Source organism: Hyaena hyaena, unplaced genomic scaffold (genome assembly GCF_003009895.1).
Source record: "Hyaena hyaena isolate Hyena2069 unplaced genomic scaffold, ASM300989v1 scaffold_41, whole genome shotgun sequence".
Taxonomy (NCBI): Eukaryota; Metazoa; Chordata; class Mammalia; order Carnivora; family Hyaenidae; genus Hyaena; species Hyaena hyaena.
In genome coordinates, this window is record NW_024080673.1 from 1123382 (window position 1) to 1143772 (window position 20391).

The window sequence follows — 20391 nt, forward strand, 5'->3', positions numbered from 1 at the left end:
AACGAAACAGGCTCCAGGCTCTGAGCTGTAGGCACAGAGCCCGACGTGGGGCTCGAACCCACAACCGTGAGATCATGACCTGAGCCGAAGTCGGACGCTTAACCGACTGAGCCACCCAGGCACCCCTAAAAGTCACTCTTAAAATGCAATCTAAATAAACACAGTACCTTTGTCATGAAAGAAACATCAGACCAACAAACAAATGTCACTGTGACTTTGCCTATAGTATGAGGCATTTAAATTTTGGATTAGATCAAATCATCGAGTTAAAAAGAATGTACTATGCTTTCATGTTATCATAATGTATATTTTCTTACCAGTGGACACACACAAACCCTTTCACAGTAGATATAAAACAAACTCTTTACGAGATAAAATTATTTTTCAGATATCATGGACAATGTAAGCCAACTTTTCAATTTCTTAATTAGTTCACTGAGTAGTACTGAGTAGTTCAGGCTCATTTATAATTTAGTCATAAATACTATCATTTAAGTCAGGAGGAAAGGTCTGCAGAGTACGTAAGTAGTTTTTTTTTTTTTTTTTTACAAATAGTTTATTGTCAAGTTGGTTTCCATATAACACCTGGTGCTCATCCCCACATGTGCCCTCCTCCATGCCCATCAGAGTACATAAGTAGTTTTAAGCAAGTAACATTAGAACATCTACAAGAACAAAGTACTGAGTCTGATTGCAGTAAGTACGACAAGCTATCTATCTTGAAATATTCTCTAATAAGCTTGCCTCCATTAAGTTCTGGGGCCAAAAAAAAAAAAAGGGCACATTAATTGATCTGATTAATTCCTTTATACTTGGTATAGTATAAAGTTGGACTTGTAGTTTAGAGATGTCTCTTGAAGTCCTGGCTGGGCTGTTAATTTAGTATCTTTGAAGCACAGGATGCCAGATGAAAGGCTGTGAGAAAAACGAGATCAAGACAAGAATGCTTGTATTCTTTATGAGAAGACTTTATGATAGGATATGGAAAAGCAATTCAGTTAATGGCTACCTGATGACCAATTTTTACTTGGTTCTCTATTGTGCATTTAGAAGGTGTAAACCTGTTATCCTTGGAACCACATATATTCATTTATATCACTAAATAGACCACCAAGTGGTCTATTTTTCTTTTCAAAAAATTTTATTTTTAAGTAGTCTCTACATCGAATGTGGGGCTTGAACTTAAAACCCTGAGATTAAGTGCGGAATGCTCTACCGACTGAGGCAGCCAGGCACCGGTGGCTCCTCTGTCATAGCTCATTCATCCTGTCCTATCTTTAAGTAAATTTTGTTCAATGACGGAGGGGAAAAAGAGAAGAAGCAGGAAGTGGAGAAAGCAAGAAAAGGAAATGGAAGTTGCAGCAATTTAGAATATGGAATTTAGAATATGGAAATTTTGACTCAAATGGATTTGTACTAAGTCATGAGCTTATTGAAGGTAGAGGTATGTCTTCAAGGACAGAAGCAATTTGGTTAGTAGCCATTTCTGTGATCTTAGTAGAACTTTCACAAACAAGAATATCAAATATTCCTTATCTTAGTACCAGCATTTCTGTAACCATTTTCACAAATGCCACAGAAACTAAGAGAAAACAACATGAGAAAGGATGAAAAATTTCCTTTCTAAAATTAAAGTACAGGTGTAAAGTACAGATGCTAATAAAGTCTGAGTGGATATAAACTGCATTTAACATTTAAATCAATCCTCTTAAACTATTGCCTATTTTATTACTGGGCTTTCCACTTCAATAGTAAGGTAGATGCAGCTGAAAAGTTGTTTAGCAGCTGCAGGTAGCATTCAGAAAAGCCATCAAGTAATTTTCATATGCCACAAACACAGCCTAAAAACTAGACTACAAAAGATATTTTACTCTTTTTTTAATTTTAATTAAATTTCAAAATCAGCATTAGGTGTAAAATTAACACTCACAAAAAGCCACAGAATGTGTACACTGGACATTATACCAGGATAATCCTTCTGTATAATGTAATATGGCAACCAGAAATTTTCATTCTTTTTTAAAAATTTGTTTTTAATGTTTTATTTATTTCTGAGAGAGAGAGAGCGCGCGCGAGTATGAGCAGGGGAGGGTCAGAGAGAGAGGGAGATACAGAATCTGAAGACAGACTCCAGGCACAGAGCCCAACAAGGGGCTTGAACCCACAAACCGTGAGATCATGACCTGAGCTGAAGTCGGGCGCTTAACTGACTGAGCCACCCAGGCGCCCCAGAAAATTTCATTCTTAATTTACCTTAAAAGTTTAATAAAACTTTAGAGCTGGAAAAGACCTTCTAGATCACGAATTTAAGATTTTAAACTTGGGCCTTTACTCTTGCATAGTAGACACAAACATAACTCAAAATGTCATGCCTCTCTGGATTAAAGGGTGGTTCATATAAAAGTTGTCAAACTAATATATCCTTTAAAAACTCTACCTCTGGGGTCATGACCTCATGGTTCAAAGACTGAGCCCTGAGTCAGGCTCCACATTGATAGTGGAGAGCTGCTTGGGATTCTCTCTCTCTGCCCTCCCCTGTTCTCTCTCTCTCTCTCAAAATAAATAAATAGACTTTAAAACAAAAAAACAAAGCAAAATAAAACTTACTCTCAAATACTCTTATGAGTCAAAGAGCTTCATTTATAATATGTAAAAACCAGGAATAGCACAAAGGTGGCAATCAATAGAAGAGAAAAACAAACTATATTTATGAAATAAAATACTATTCTAGTAAAAAAAGGAAACATTCATACATGTAACAACACAGATAAATGTGAAAAACATTTTGAGTTAAAGAAAACTTACACAAAGGAGTACATATTGTATGATCTCATTTATATAAGGCCCAGCACAGGACAATATATGATGAAAAAGAATAAAAACTTTTGGTTTTTGTTTATTGGCATGATGCTAATGTTCTATACCTTGGTAGACACATGGGCCTATGTAAACAGTTTATTGAGAATTCACAAAATGTTAAGTTCCTGATTTATGCATTTTCTATGTGTATATTTACCCATAGGAAAAAACAAATACTGACTGAACTCTAATTACATGAATGCCAAAGTGTTCAGGAGTGATCCTTGAAATTTATTATTTATTTAAAAACAATTTTTTTACATTTATTTATTTTTGAGAGAGAGTGATGCAGAATCTGAAGCAGGATCTTTGCAGAATCTGAGCAAGCGTTCAGCACAGAGCCCGATGTGGGGCTCGAACACACGAACCGTGAGATCATGACCTGAGCTGAAGTCTGACACTCAACAGACTGAGTCACCCAGGCAGCCCCCTTGAAATTTATTTTGAAATGCGTCCAAAAAAATGAGATGGACTGGGGTACCTGGGTGGCTCAGTTGGCTAAGGGTCTGGCTCTTGATTTAGGCTCAGGTCATGATCTTACAGTCTGTGAGATCAGGCCCTGCGCTGGACTCTGCTCACAGTGCAGAGCCTGCTTGGGATTCTCTCTCTGCCCCTCCCCTACTCATGTGTGCACATATACTCTCGCTCTCAAAAATAAACATTTTAAGAATGAGATGAAGGGTGCCTGGGTGGTTCAGTTGGGTATGCGTCTGACTCTTGGTTTTGAGTAAGGTCACGGATTTGAGCCCTGTATTTTGCTTCATGCTGACAGTGTGACTCTTGCTTGGAAGTCTCTCTCTCTCCCCGTCTCTGCCCCTCTCCAGCTTGTGCTGTCTTTCTCAAAAATAAATAAATAAACTTTAAAAAAATGAGATGGATTGATGAGATATAGGATAAAACAAAAGGAGCGAAATGTTAATAACTTGAAATGAGTCATGTATCAAAGTTTATGTATGTTTGGAAAATTTCAGCAGATCTCTCAAAAGCAGCCTAGATACTAGAAGACATATAAGTACAAGGAAAAATGATTTTAAATTTAGCATTCTACACTGTAATTCAGGTATGATGGCCGAATAGACTTCAGGCATGTAAAGTCTGAGAAGGTTACTTCTCAAGCAACCTTTTTAAGGAAAATATCTCAGGCTATTATCTAGCAAAATGAGTATTTCAAAATCCAAGAAAGAGGAAGGATCCATAGCATCCAGCAAATAGTTGATTCGATCTTGGAGGGGAGAAGAGAAGTCCAAGGATGAGGGCAGGACACAAGAATCAAAGAGAAAATCTCTGAGGTAAAGAAGTCTCCATGAAACAGAGACTGAGTAACTTTGAGGGTATGTTGATGGTACACTACTGCTGGTCAATCAGAAATAAAGACCAGTAGTAACTCAAGAATAAAAAAAAAAAAATTACAGAAAATCCATGTGTGGATTTTCTCCAACGTGTAACAAAACAATGTGACATGATTTTGATAAAATGATGGAAGTATGAAAAAGAATCCATTTGACATTTGGTGCTAAGAACATTCTAGCTCAAGGGGCTCATGGATCCTGATAATAAGACAGCAGATAAGGGAATGATAATCAACTATAGATCCACTGTACTATTGGATTTTTATATGTAATGCACTGTTTTGACTCTTTAAAAAGCTTTTAAAAGTGCAAACTTTTCAAAAAGTTCATTCTAGAAATGCAGGAAGTTTTATACTGGTTCAGTTTTTCTCTCTGTCAAGAAGAGAAGTTTACACTCTATTGAGTGTATTGAATAATAAATAAGAAACATTTTTTATTTCAAACACACAAGGTGGCAAAATTAACTGAATTAAATAAAAAAAAATTCTGAGCACATTTCTGATATCAACTTATCAAAATGATCTAAAAATAGCTTTTATAACTATTTTTCAAGACATTTCTTTTCTATGATTATACCACCTTGTGTAAGATAAAAACCTAAAACCACAAAGATACCATTATGGTTTAGCTGCCTGGTTGTGTGACAAGCTCTAATGTGCTTTGAGGACTAGACTGAGTTTCTCAGCTAGCAATAATACAGAACACAACTTGGTAAGCCTCAGGTGGTGCTAAACAGCCAAGGGGAATAAAATGGGGAGACACATACCCACTCAAGCCATTTGTAGGGTTACTCTTCCTATCCCTTTTCCCCTTTTTGAGGACAACTGGGCCAAGCAGGTGGGTCTTAGGCCTGGGTAGGTAAAGTCTCCCATCCCTATGCACACCTTATTTTCTATGCTCTGGTGGTAGGAGAGAAGGAGAGCCTACAGATGGCACTGATATTGATGTACATTTATGGTAACATTTCAATTATGCTCTCCTCCTCCAACTGGATCTCCTCTCCTTTGATTATGCCCACCTCTACATCAAATATACACACACATATATATACATACGTATATGTATACACACATACCTGTACATATACACAAATACAAATATATATGTCTACACAGATACATACATATCTGTATATATTTACATTTATAACTATATACCTGAAAATCCTGACACAAAGAAATAAGAGACAAGAAGTCCCTTAGAAATGCACTCCTGTCACCAGAGTAGTTCAAGCAAAGGCTAAATGACTTTCGCCTGATTTTTCGGTCCTGTCAGATGCTTACAATAGCTGGCTTGAAAGACACAATCCAGGTATCTCCCCTTGTCCTCATTTCAATACTCACTAGAAGAAGAAAAGAAATGAAAAGTAGATAACTTTAGGACAAGCTGCCCAGGTGACTGCCCCTACACTGATGCTTGAGAACTACTGAAGTTAGAACAGATGAATTCTCACATTCCAACATAAAGATTTACCTACCACTCTATATAAATGCATCTTTTGGTTTAGCATTGAAAAGACAAGTGAACATTAAAGATTTAGGTTTAGACTTTGCTCATGTCCTTTAAAATCCAGTACATTTGGAATTAAGAGGCAGGGAAATGATTCATTTGGCTAAAAATATGCATAGCTGATAGTCCCAGTGCCACACCTCAAAGTGTTCATGTACTTGTTCCTTTAAACACTGTCTTCAAGAGGATACTGCTGAACATCAGTAAACAAGTATAATTTCCATCTCCTCCATTTCATGGCCTTTGTACTTTGTTCCTTCTACCCAGAATGTTCTTCACTCATGGCTTATTCCCTTACTTCAAATGTTTGCATTTTCAAATGTCCAGAGGTCTTCCCTGATCATCCTGTCTCAAAGAGACCTTATATCTCATTCTATTAATCTTTAAGCTCTCAACCTTTTGTTTTCATTGTAATAATTTCTGTATTTCTGACATTATATTTTATATATATTCTACTTCTTTGTCTCACCTGCAAGAAAATGAGATCCAGGAAGGCAAGTGCATTGTTTTACAAAACCAATACAAACTAAGTTTTCAATAAATACTTGCTGAATGAATAAGTCCACACTTTTTGTAACTTGTATAGTAACAATCATATCACTTTGCAAACAATCATTTGCACATAAATGCCAAATTAAAGTTACTACTTAGAGTTCTAGTGGCAAGAGTTTATTTTTTTTAAAACTTTATATATATATGATTTGATCTAGTATTTAAAGAATCATTACAAATTTGGAGTCATTTATGATTTAATTTTATTAATTTTAACGGGGGGAACATGCTAAAGAACTATTCTATTCTCTAAGGCAGAGTTGGGTTTTTTGGTTTGTTTTTTTACAGTTTCCTTCATTCTTCAACATTAATAGCAGGATTGAATAAGATGACAAATGATCTTAAAAGAGGCATCAATTTTACTTCCTCATTTCTTTTTTTAAGATTTCATTTTTAAGTAACCTCTACATCCAGCACAGGGCTTGAACTCACAAACCTGAGATCAAGAGTCTCACCCTCCACTAATTGAGCCACGCAGGCCCCCTTTTACTCCATTTCTAATAAATTCTTTTACCTTTCTTGTTGACCTTGTTTTCCTTTCCGTCTTCACTATCATGATTTGTAGCTATAAGGATTGATAATAAAAGACTAAATGAATACAACTCAACTCTTAAGTAAACACCACTACAATGAACCATAAACCAAATTTACATAAAGGTTACCATGCTGTGATATGTAAACTTTCATGGGGGGCGGGGCGGGGGAGAATTAGCTAATCCCATACACTAGCAAAGGACTGACAAGTATAAAGAGAAGAATCAATTCTTTGGTCGTTTCTGTATACCCCAAACTTTACAGGTGTGATCTTGTTTCCTGCTTTCAAAGTATAGTGTCATTACCCCCATTCTACAGATGAAGAAACAGACTGAGAGGCTAAGTTACTTGCTCAAAATCACATCAGATGTTCAGTGGCAGATTTGTGATTTTTAACCAAGTCTTTGAGTTTCCAAACATTTATTTCTTCCCACTGGACAAGATGTTTTCAAAGTGTGGTCCAAGGACCAATGTGGATCAAGATCCCTTCAAAGGGTCCATGAGGTCCCTTACTTTTCTTCTGCATATCTGTGTGTGGCCAAATTATCTTCTTATATTGCAACCAAAATCACATGTCCAGAGGGAATACAAAAGTAGATATGAGAACCCAGCTTTCTTCTGATAAGCCAGACATTAAAGAGATTTGTAAAAATGTTAAGCAATCACATTCTTCTTGCTTTTACTTTGAAATGTTATTTTTCATAAAAATATGGTTATTTACATTAACATGCAATGCATTTATTATTCTTTTTAAGTAAATCACTACACGTTAAAGACATTCTCTCATTTAGTACTATTAAAATGGTAATATTCCCCAAATTGCCTTACTGACCTGTTTGAAATAATTCCTCTAAAAAATCCAAGCTGGCTTTTTTGCACAAACTGGCAAGCTGATCTTAAACTACATTAAAAAGTAGCCAACGTAGCCAAAACAATATTGGAAAAGAGCAAAGCTGGGGGCAAGTACTAACTTCAAACAAAAAAGTCCTCATTTCAAAACTTGTTACAAAGTTTCATAATCAGTGTGTTACCACTGGCCTAGTGATAGACATATAAATCAATGTGACAGAATTTAGAATTGAGAAATAACCTATGGTCAATAAAGAGCCAAGACAATTAAACTGGGAAAGAATGGTGCTTTCAACCAATAGTGTGGAGATAAAAATGATATCCACATATAAAAGAATGAATATGAACTCCCTATTTCACACCATACCCAAAAAATAACTCCGAACGAATCAAGGTCATCCATATCACAAAAACTGTATCCTCCCCAAGTTGGTAGTCTAATACTTTTACTTCTGACCTCCTCACACTATCTCCCATTGCTTTAAAACACTGAGTACTTTTGTATTAAAAAGTATAGGGTCGGGGCGCCTGGGTGGCTTAGTCGGTTAAGCGTCCGACTTTCGCTTAGGTCATGATCTCGCGGTTCGTGGGTTCGAGCCCCGTGTCGGGCTCTGTGCTGACTGCCAAAAGCCTGGAGCCTGTTCAGTCTGTGACTCCCTCTCTCTCTGACCCTCCCCTGCTTACGCTGTCTCTCTCTCTCTCTCCTAGAAATAAATAAAACATTTAAAAAAAAAATAAAATAAAAAGTATAGGGTCATACAGTAACTATAGTGTTACTTAACAAGCACTTATTCTTCCCCCAAAGATTCCTCATTTGCTGGTTCTATATTATCTTTACAAGATATCTTTTATTTTGTCTTACAGATATTCAACATGCTTAAAGTTCAAGTATCTAGTTAAATAATGAATATATAGCCTCTTGACAAAATCCTTTTAGAAACTGGAAATGAACAATATAGATAACTAAGGTCAGATTCTTTAATTTCTATGAAGAGTTGGAAAGTGAAAGGGCAACAAGCCGTTATGATGAAGAAAGAACTTGCATTTAGGGCAAACAAGGCAAATATAATGAAAATGGAAACTGCATCTTAGAGATGTTTGACTATAGGTATTTCTATTGTGCCCCAATGTATGTGAACATGACTTAGTAAAACTAACACAAATAAACAATATAAAATGTATGAATGGTATTTCGCAGAGGGTATTTGCTTAAAAATATACTTTTTTTCAATATTATACAGGAAAAAAAGATGGGTGTTTTATGTTTGACTTTGTATTTTTTAAATAATAATACATTCACAGGGAGTTGCAAAAAAATAGTACAGAAAGCTCCCATGTACTCTCCGCTCAGTTTCCCTCAACACTATGTAGTATAGTTGTTACACAGTATAGTCCAACATCAAAACCAGGGATTGATATTGGCATACAACCTTATTCAGATTTTTCCAATTTGCATGCACTCATTTGTTCTGTGTCTATGCAACTTTATTACATGTAGATTTAGGTAACGGCCATTCAATCAACATACAGAGTTTTTCCATTATTTCAAAGATTCTTCACGTTACCCCTCTATAGTCACAACCATTCTGCTCCCTCAAACTCCATTTCTAGTGCCTGGCAACCACTAATCTATGCTCCATCTCTATAATCTGCCATTCTAAGAATGTATATGGGACCACATGGTTGCTACATTCTAAAACTTTTTTTTTTTTTTTTTTACGGGGCACCTGGGTGGCTCAGTCGTTTGAGCATCAGACTTTGGCTCAGGTCATGATTTCACGTTTGGTGAGTTTGAGCCCTATGTTGGGTTCACGGATGTCAGCACAGAGCCTGCTTCTGATCCTCTGTCCCTGTCTCTCTTTGCCCCTCCCCTATCTGTGCTCTCTCTCTAAAATAAATAAAATTATTAAAAAAATTGTTTTTATTTTTACTTGATATAATTACTTTAAGATTCACCTAGGCTGCTTTATCAATGTTTGTTTCTTTTTATTTCTGCATAGTATTCTATGGTGTCCATGCAGCATAGTTTGTTTAACCATTCACTCAATGAAGGGCATTTGGGTTGTTTCCAGTAAAAAGATACTACTATATTTTTAAACACAGAAATTCTGTAATAAGCATCTTTCCCAAAAGCACTTTAAAAATGAGGGCCTTCTGTTTGTTTAAATCATGTTTTTGCAAACATTTACAGTTTCTTCCCCAAAACATTAAACCTTTTTTTAAAAAATTAAATTCCATAGCTTCTTTATTAAGAAACAAAGCATCAAAGTAAATCTATAGTTAAACTTCTAACTCAGACTATAAGGTGATGTATCAGTTATGGAATTTGTTTCAAGCAGAAGACATGTTAGTGAAGTTAACTGTACAACTAGCCCACAAAATTAATTTTTATCTGTTACTGATTAAACCAAAACTGAGAGAAGTCAAATTATACTACTTTAAACTCTCAAGCAATACAATATCAAATTATTGCCTTTCAAGAAGAAAGGTCAAGAATAAAAACAAATAGCAGTGCCTGGGTGGCTCAGTCGGTTAAGTGTTCAACTTCTGGTTTTGGTTGAGGTCATGATTTCATGGTTTGTAAGATCAAGGTCTGAGCAGGCTCTGCGCTGACAGGGAGGAGCCTGCTTGGGTTTCTTTCCCTCTCTCTCTCTCTCTGCCCCTCCCCCTGCACATACTCCTGTGTGTGTGGGGAGGGGGGCATGCTTTCTCTCCCTCTCAAATAAACTTAAAAAAAAAAAAAAAAGAATAAAAACAAATGTTAATTTATTTTCCATACTTAATTTCTTTTGAGGAGAAAGTAATTTCAGGGAGTTGCAGATGAAAACACTAGTCAAGTAAGGTATAAAAACAATCATTTAAACATAATATAAGCTTTAATATTTATGAAATAAGAAGGCACAAAAACCTCATGATTTCTTTAGAGAAGTGAGCTTACAAAAGATACCTTTAAAAAAGTTACAAATTTACAATTCAGAAGGCAAACAGAGAAATTCATAAAGTATAGGCTTTTAAAACTCATGGGGAAAAAAGTTTTAATAGGCATGTGTAGAGACTAAGATGGTAAGTACAGGCAAAATATACAAGGATAAAATCTGGGAAATAAGGTAGAGAACTAGCTTTGAGCCAGGATTAAATAACTCATGTCTTATTTTAACCATCACTCAATAACTAATTTAATTAAATTCTGCTTACATGCTTACATCTTATCAGGTACAAATTTATTTAATTATATAACATTATTTGGGAAGCAAAATTAACGTAATAAAATTTTGTTTGATTTTATGATTTGATTCTCTGTACATGTTTATATTACTAGTAAACATAAGATTTCACAAGGATTAAGTGCAAAATTATTTTACTTTAGAAAAATTACTATCATACTGAGAAAAACTGAAGTGTTCCTTATCTATCCCAGTTTAGTGCAATTATAAATAATAAGCTATCATCACTGTATACATGTGTGAATACAAAGACAGAGTCCTGATTCTGTGGTTTGGAACCCTGCTATTTGAAAAGTTCATTGCCATTTTGTAATCACACCTGTTTGACACACAGACTGTCAAAGAGTATTTGCAACAGATCATCAAGTGTTAATAGTGAAATTTTCTGATTCAAATAGTAATCACACATTACAAACTCATCAACTCATTATTGTAACATTTTCAAGAATGGAGAAAATAAAAGTATTATCAACTCACAGCATTTTATTTCTGAGGAACTCAAACTTAACATTAACTCAAATGGGTATAATTGGGTATTCTAAAGTGCCAATACCAGAAAATCTCATTTATTACTTAGCAAGGCATGGAAGTGCATTTCTTCTGCACAATTTTTGAAAAAGTTTTTTCAGTTTTATAAAGTATTCTGCTGCTGCCATGTAAGACTCCCCAAAGGAACATCCAATCATTCTGCATTCATTCACTATTCAGCTAAGGTGTGCTGCCTTGAACCTTGCCCAGGCTTTAAGTGTCAGAGGACTTCATAATACAACTTTTCATACTAAAGTTAAATTTGTCTACAGATACAAACTCCAAAGACACTATGATGTATGAATACCGCTACATTTTCAAGAGTGCCTAAAAAGCGAAAGGAACAATGTGTCTGGTATGTTGTTTCAAAGAAAAGAAAAACCCAAGTATGGATAAATATTGAGAATTAAAAACAGCAACAAAACTGTAGTCAGCCTATGGCTGAATGAATTCAAATGACTTACTTAATCTTAACTCTACAAGAGTTGCTTGTCAGCGGCCTGATAGCACAGTGAATATGGATAGCAACCATATAAACCAGACCTTGAAACCTTCATCAGCAAACTAAACTTTAAAAAGATATTACAAAAATTTATCACTACAACAATTTCCCACATATCTTTTCCCCAAATAATTTACTTGAAACATATTCCACAAACATGTGGATTTTAATGCAAAAATTAAAAACCGTCCATAAAACAAACAACTCTTCAGTATCTGAATAATCAATTTCCCACATATCTTTTACTAAAAATGGCTAGCTGCAAACTGCACCAATTTAAGTCCCTACATAAATGAAAACTCCCATAGTACTCCTCTGCCCCACAAGTTCTGAGGCTGCAACATCTTGTGCATGTAAATAACAAACTCACTCTATTATGAAGCATGAAAATAGTATGTTAATATTTAATAATGCATACTATGCACTAAACACGATGGTAGGGTTTTTATATACTCATCTCTAATCCAGATAACTCCAAGAGTTAAGTGCAAACATCCCCATTTTATGGACGACTGAACTGAAGCTCATAGAAGGATCCCACAGCTAATCAGAGAATGCACAAGCCTCCTGTATTTTCATCATTTCTTTCTGTACATGAAGTATATGAAACCTGAAAGCATCACTTCTCTAATATATCAATTAACCAAGTTTTAGAAAAGGCTAAGTTAAGCAATGGGTCCTTTGTGGGGAACTGAGGGAACTTACCTTTCAGAGTTATGTGTTTTCTTTTCTTTTCTTTTTTTTTTTTTTTTTTTTAGGAGCACACATCCACATTTCTTCCAGATTCTAAATCTATGTACTTTTGTACACAAGTGTGTTATGAAATACTTAAGATCATTAAGCCAGTAGGATCTCTTAGACCCTGAAGAAATGGTCTAATAGTCAAATTCTGATTATTCTTCAGAACCAAGTTTACTCTGGTAACAAGTTACACCTCAGAAATGAGCCTAAAATGTCATCCTTAATACAGGCAGGTCTACTACAAATTACAGAATCCATTAATTAAGGACATATTCACCCAGGAAACAACAAAGTGTGAAAAGATGAGCACCTAATCAATATGTGAGGAAGAAGCATTTGCTCTCAAATATGGCCCAATATGCCTAATTTTATTAAACTGTGTTGAATTACTCCGATTATTCTGGTATTCAGCCATATTAAAGAATATTACACAGATGTTACTCTTTCCATATTACAAATAGGCTAGCTTCCAGTTAGGTAAACTTTAACCACCTTTTCACTACTCAAAAGTTTTTGTAATCAATGACATGTAAGCCAAAAGCAAAGGGTTTCTTCAGAATTACAATTAGGCAAACTATAACCATGGAGATTTACATCTACATGCACATGTTTTCTGGAAAAGCTTACTGGAAAAATCGTCTGCTGTTTACTGAGACTGACTACTGTAGCAAGCACCTCTTCAAACCTTTTACTTAACTTGCTTGCTATCCCAGGACAAGTACACACGGGACGAGACAGCCTCAAAATCTGTTTCCACATAATAACCAGCTCAAAAGCAGAGGCACTCTCCTCCGCACCTAGTTAACAGAGAACAAAAAACTTCAAAAACACAGGTCTGAGCCTAAGGTTCAACCATTATATGTGTAAATCCGACCCCCGGGGTCCGTGGCACTGACAGTCATTCAACTTTCTTTTCAATATTCCCATTGTGCTTTTTCTGGTACCACAGGCAAGATGTGCCTACATTTTTCAGCAACCGGTCGGAACACCTGATTTCTTTTTTAAAAATTCTTCCAGCGCAAAGTCGGGACCCGAGGCTGGGGTGGGCCGGGGAGCCCGAGGCACCGGCGCCCGTCACCCGAGAGCAGAACCACGCACGGCACCCGCTCCTGGCAGGCCTGCTGTGGCTGGTGTTTCTCGAGTCCCTGGGGCTGCAAGGGCAGCAAGCAGCAGCCATGGCAGGGACTCGGGAACCTTTCCCCTGCCTCCTCCGCTAGGCCTCGAGGGGTTTGCTTTTCACACGGCCCCCGGGTGGGGGCGGTGGGCACAAGGTAGTGGATGCGGCTGCAGCCGCAGCGGCGGGCCAGGAGAGCCGAGCTCCCTCAGAACCCGACCTCCCGGCGGGCTGGCAGCAGCAGCACCTCGGCGGGGCCCTGGCTGGAACGCCGATGGCTCCGCGGGGCAGGCCACCTTCTCACACACATCTCTCTCCCCAGTCTGCCTCCTTCTCCGTTAGCGCTACCGGTTGGCGGGCGGGGGAGGGGAGCGAGGCGCGTTATTCCCGGGGAGCTGGAGGGGGGAGGGGAGGGCATCTCTTACCCGCGTTACTGAGGAGGAGGAGGAGGAGGAGGCGGTTGGAGCGCGGCGCGGCGGGGCGACGGCGGGGCTGGGTGGGTGCAAGTAAGAGTCTTACGAAAGAGAATTAACCCCATCACCAGCCCGGACACCGGCTCCAGCGGCAGCCGCGGCTGGCAGAATCCCGCCCCTTCCCACCACGCACTAGCCCCGCCTCTTAGTTCTCTTTGAGGGGCAGTCGACAAATCATAGGTTATACATCCCCCGAGTGACATGAGGATCATCCAATCAGGTCTGAAGAAACGGCTTTCTCTCCACCCCTTTATCTCCTCCTGGGCCGCGGGAGAGCCGTGCCAAGTCTTCCTCCACCCTCGAGGGAAAAGGAACCAATCAGTGGTAAGTAACCGCCCTTGAAGGACGCAAAGGACAACCAATGGTAAAACTAAGAGGACAGCCATTTTGCCCACTTGTAAAAAAGCCACCTTTTCCCACGAGTTGGGAGCCTGAGGTGGATGAGTTCTGGGAGTTTTTACTGACCTGCAGATATTGGAAAGATAACCATATTTCTCCAAGGGATATTTATAGAGCTTTGTAGGAGTGAATAAACATTATCATCCTCCATGTGGAGGGAAGTGAGAAATGCTGTTAAGGGCTTGGCTCCTCCCTTTAGCGGTAACGGGTTCTAAGCCGAACACCTGGTTTCTCCAGCTTCGGGGGGGGGGGGGGGGGGCGGGGTTACTGGTCTGTTCGGCCTGCATGGGACTACACTTCCCAATGTGCTTTGCCCCCGACCCTGTGCTTTCATACTTTTACTTTTTCTGTGGCCTGACGGGAATTGTAGTTCTTGGGAGGCACCAATGGCATCTTGTTAGCCAATGAGAGGGGAAAAATATAAAAGATATGGAGTGTGGGGCGGGGAACCAGTTGCAAGTCTGTGGCGAATCCTTTTCGCCACTCTAACAGAAGAGGAAAGGCAGAGAACGGTAGTCAGAGGAGTTTTCTCAGAACGCCTTAGAGGTTTAGATTCCTGGTATTTGAACTTTCTTACTTTCAGTTTGTCCCTTTGAAGTCACTTCCGTTTTGGGGCGGACGCGAGCCAAACCTGTGGCGGGAGTTGGAGATTCTGCAGCGAATACACCAGGTGTGGCTTTCGGAGTGGCGTGGCGGGCAAGTCCGTAGTTTTTTGCTAGAGAGATAGGAAGTTGAACGGCATGTAATTGCATTTTAAGAAAGAGTGGGTGAAATGGGATGGCTGTAGTTTCCAAGTTCATAATGCCATTCTGCACCCCTAGCCTCAATCCCAGAGTCCCAATTTGCTTATCTTTTGATTGTTCACTGTTAGATTGCACACATGTATTTGTGGAAGGTGCCTCTAAGGTTTTTAGCCGCTTGCATGCCTGTAGCATGGCTTCAGGGCGTCCCTTTGACTAAAAACGGGCTTAGAAGTTCTGAGCTAACAACTTCCACTTTTACAAACACAAGTCTAAACGCTGGTGGGAAGGAGATAAGCTACAGAAGGGCACAGGATTGATACTCAAAAATGGTCCATTACATTCTTTTGCTTTTTTGAATAAAGCATCAGTGTTGTGGGACCAACAGAGCATTATCTTTTGGGTGGTTTAAGTTTTTAATCTTAATTTGATTTAACATACAGTATTACATTAGTTTCAGGTGCATAATATAGATTTCTTGTTTTTTAATGCAGTTGAGATTTTCAGTATAGTTTTGCAGTTTAGTCTTCTATAGGTGATTAGTTTTATTTTTTCGTTTCGTCGTAATTTTTTTCAGTGTAAATCAAGTTAAGAAATAGTAGTTATGGCCATTATTTTATTGTTTCCGTAGCCAGAAATGATATTAAGTCCTTTAAGTACATTTTTCCTACAGCAATCTGCAACTATTGTTATATGATATTTATAGTTGAAGAAATTGGTGTTCATTGACATTCTTTAAGACTTTAAGGTCTTAAGGGGCACTTGGGTGGCCCAGTCGGTTAAGTGTCTGATTTCGGTTAAGCGCCCGACTTCAGCTCAGCTCATGAGTTCGAGCTCACATCCAGCTCTGTGCTGACAGCTCAGAGCCTAGAGCCTGCTTCTGATTCTATGTCTCTCTCTGCCCCTCTTCTGCTCACGATCTGTTTCTTTCTCTCAAAAATAAACACACACACACACACACACTTAAATATAAAAGACTTTAAGGCCTTGATCACTAAGTTTTGGAGCGGAGATTCATATCCAAGTCTCATTCCTCATCTCTTAATCACTAATCCAGTCTCTCAAGTATTTATTGATTCCCCAAGATGTGCTATAGACACATAGGCAGTGAGAAATGTAGAATTCCATTCTAGAATTCTGAAACCAGTGGTGGCAATCACTTACTTTCTTGAAGTGTCCTTTGTTAGGTACATAATATGTACTCACAGTATTTAAAAACAGGGAAATATTGAAAAGAAGGTCATCTGTGATACTATTATCCAGGGACACCACCATTAAATTTTGGTGACTATCTTCACAGATCTCTCTATTGTAGGTACAGACATTTGTATGAATGCTCCCATCCTACCTTGCTTTTTTGTAAACCTTTTTTTTTTTTTTAGTTCAACAGTAGGCTGTTGATATGAGTAGATATATATTAATATCATCATTTTATTGCTGCCTAGTATTAAATTGTGTCTCTAACATGACCAAGCCCTACCTGATGGATATTTACATTATTTTTTATTAAGTTTGATTGTGGTAAAAAACATAAAATTTACCACCTTAACTATTTTTAAGTGTACAGTGGTGTTAGGTATATGCACCTTGTTATTTAACAGATACCTGGAACTTTTTCATCTTGCAAAACTGAAACTATACTTTTTGTACCAACAACTCCCCTTTCCCTTCCCACAGCCCTTGACATCCACCGTTCTACTTTGTTTCTAAGCACTTGGCTACTTTAGATACCTCTTATAAGTGAAATCACACAGTATCTGTCCTTTGTCTGCCTTACTTGACCTCTACATGGTGTCCTCAAAGGTCATCCATGTTGTAGCATAGGAAGGGATTTCCCTTTTCCTTTTTCACAGCTGAATAATATTCTGATGTATATCCTGCACTTAGCTTATCCATTCATCTGTCAATAAACATTAAGATTGCTTGTACCTTTTGACATGGGTGTGCACGTCTCTCTTCAGGATCCTGTTTTCATTTCTTTTGGATATATGCCCAGAAGTGGGATTGCTGGGTTAATTACTAACTTTTAATTTTTTTTTTAATGTTTTATTTATTTCTAGGAGAGAGAGAGAGAGAGACAGTGTGAGCAGGGGAGGGTCAGAGAGAGAGGGAGTCACAGACTGAAACAGGCTCCAGGCTCTGAGCTGGCAGTCAGCACAGAGCCCGACGCGGGGCTTGAACCCACGAACCGCGAGATCATGACCTAAGCGAAAGTCGGACGCTTAACCGACTAAGCCACCCAGGCGCCCCAATTACTAACTTTTAAAAGGAATACTGTTGTGAGCAACATCTTTATATGCTTGCCTAATTATCCTGTAAGTCTAACTTTTTTTTAAAAATTGCTCTTTAGAAAGGCTGTGCTCGTTTCTCTTTCTTACTAACAGTGTTTGAAAGCACCTGGTTGCTATCTTGTATTCTGTCCTATCTGATTTCGAAAAGTGATTTTTCATTACTTTGTATGTAATTGAATTCAATTGATGTTGAACATCTTTTATTGTCCATTGTTTAATCTTTTGAGTAGCCTCGTGTTATCATGGTCTCTTAATAAATTTTTTTTAATGTTTATTTATTTTGAGAAAGAGAGAACACCTGTGAGCAGGAGAGAGGGCAATGAGAGAGAGAGAGAGAGAGAGAGAGAATATTCCAAGCAGGCTCCATGATGTCAGTGCAAAGCCTGATGTGGAGCTCAAACCCATGAACCCTGAGATTGTGACCTGCGCTGAACCCAGGAGTTGGGCACTTAACCGACTGAGCAGCCCCGACGCCCCTATTCTCTTAATAATTGTAAAGGAATTACTTCTTAGGTTTTTAACTCTTTGTCATATATCTTGGAAACCTTGGTTCCCATTTTTAAATTTGTCCTTTTAACTTCTAATGCTGTTTTTCCATAACATAGTTTTAATTATTTTACTCTTGAAAACTGTCTTTTTTCCTTTAGAGTTTCTGGTTTGTGATGCTTAGAAAAGCATTTGTGATGCTTATAAATTAGATAATAAAATATAATATGTGTATATAATTTAAAATTTGTTCTTACATTTAATTTTATAATTTATATATACTTGATTTTGTTTGGACTCTGTTCTTTTTCATTGTTCTGTCTTTGACCTGTACTGTACCCATTATCTTAATTTTTGTAACTTTATAATAAGTTTGTTTCCATTCTTCTTTTTTAGGTATTTTCTTGCTATTCTCACATTTTCTGTTTTTTTAATGTTTATTTATTTATTTTGAGAGAGAGAGAGAGGCAAGGAGGGGCAGAGAGAGATGGAGAGAGAGAATCCAAGCAGGCTCCCTGCTGTCAGCACAGAGCCTGATGTGGGGCTTCAACTTACAACCGGTGAGATCATGACCTAAGCCAAAATCAAGAATCAGATGCTTAACTGACTGAACCACCCAGGTGCCCCCTGTTTATTTTCTTTTAAAGGTGGTTTTTAGTATCATTTTGTCAAATATAAAATACATATCTGCAGTTTTATATTTGAGGAAAATAAGTTTGACATTTATGTAGCTACTGAATGCTACTTAAAGACAAGTATTTCATTTCATATTAACAATACAGAAATTTTTATAGATACAGTCAAGACTTAATGGGGCCCTCATTGCTTTATCAAAACATGTTTTTATTACAGTTGGATATAAAAGGTTACAGTTTAAGAGCATGTCCAGTTTTTAAAAATCATATAATTATTTTATTTGTTTATTTTGAGAGAGACAAGTGGGGGAGGGGCAGAGAGACAGGGAAACAGAAGATCTGAAGGGGACTCTGCATTGACAGCTGAAAGCCCGATGCGGGACTCGAACTCAGGAACTATGAGATGATGACCTGAGCCAAAGTTGGCTGCTTAACTGACTGTGCCACCCAGATGTCCTTATAATCACTGGGCTTTTTTGTTTGTTTGGTGTTTTTAAGAGGATTGCATTTTTTAGGCAACTTCCAGTAGAATCTGATGACTTCTGCATGGTAATTACAACATCCCACTAAACCTCATAGCCTTTTCCAACTCCTTCAAATTCAACATGTGCCTAAGCCAATTTCACTTCTCACTATCCTGTCATTTATGAATTTGGTCAAGAAATGTTGATTGAGCATCTGCTAAGAGAAATGCTGATTAACAGCCAAGAGGATGGGCTCTAGGCTGCCTCGATTTGATTCTGGGTTTGGCCATATACTCCTTGGGTGATCTTGTGCAGATTAGTTCACAATCTGTGCCTTAGTTTTCTTATCTATAAAATTGAGATAATAGAATACCTACACCACAGATTATTGTGAGGAATAAATGACCTAATAAATGTAAAGCACATAAAATAGTGCCTGGCCTATAATAAGTATTAGTTTTGTAAATAATGTTGTGTGTATTGACCAGGCTGATACTAGAGTGCTGAAGTAAAATTATAAATAAGACAGTTTATAGTTTTTGACTTTATAAAGGCATCCCAGTAAGGGGAGAAAGATGAAATTCAAGTAAATAGATAAAAAGAGTTGATAATTAATAGTAAGTACTTTAAGGAAACCAACTGATACTAAGGAAAATATGGGGGAGTCATTTTGGGAGCTAGTGCAGTATTCTAGTTGAGCAGTGATAGTTTGGGATAGCAATAGAACTGGAAAGAAGTGGATACATTTGAGATATCCCTTAGGGATAATTAATAATAAATGGATTTAATTTGGTGGCTAAAGGAGAGGGAGAAATCAGGAATGAACCCAAGTTGCTGATTTGAGTAACTTGCATGGTTGTATTATTACTGAAAGATTAGGCAAGGAGCACACAAGTTTGGTGGAGAAATAAGACTGGTTTTGGACAGTTAGGTTAGAAATGTCTATGAGATGTCCAAAATGTCAGGCAAGGGGCGCCTGGGTGGCTTAGTCGGTTAAGTGTCCGACTTTCGCTTAGGTCATGATCTCACGGTTCGTGGGTTTGAGCCCCGCGTCGGGCTCTGTGCTGACTGCCAGCTCGGAGCCTGGAGCCTGTTTCAGTCTGTGACTCCCTCTCTCTCTGACCCTCCCCTGCTCACGCTGT

At 37.9% G+C, this 20391-nt stretch overlaps 2 protein-coding genes across 10 annotated transcripts in view; one reads left to right on the top strand and one right to left on the bottom strand.

Annotated features, from left to right (window-relative positions):
- Window positions 1-14343, bottom strand: part of R3HDM1 (R3H domain containing 1) — a 205841-nt gene extending 191498 nt beyond the window's left edge. For all 8 annotated transcript variants that reach the window (XM_039229938.1, XM_039229936.1, XM_039229931.1 and 5 more), the window contains exon 1: window positions 14187-14343. The gene's annotated coding sequence lies outside the window, so the exon portion shown is untranslated. The remainder of the gene's footprint in view (window positions 1-14186) is intronic.
- Window positions 14344-15058: 715 nt separating this feature from the next.
- The window catches only part of ZRANB3 (zinc finger RANBP2-type containing 3), a 285634-nt gene continuing 280301 nt past the window's right edge, over window positions 15059-20391 (top strand). For both annotated transcript variants that reach the window (XM_039229949.1, XM_039229948.1), the window contains exon 1: window positions 15059-15303. The gene's annotated coding sequence lies outside the window, so the exon portion shown is untranslated. The remainder of the gene's footprint in view (window positions 15304-20391) is intronic.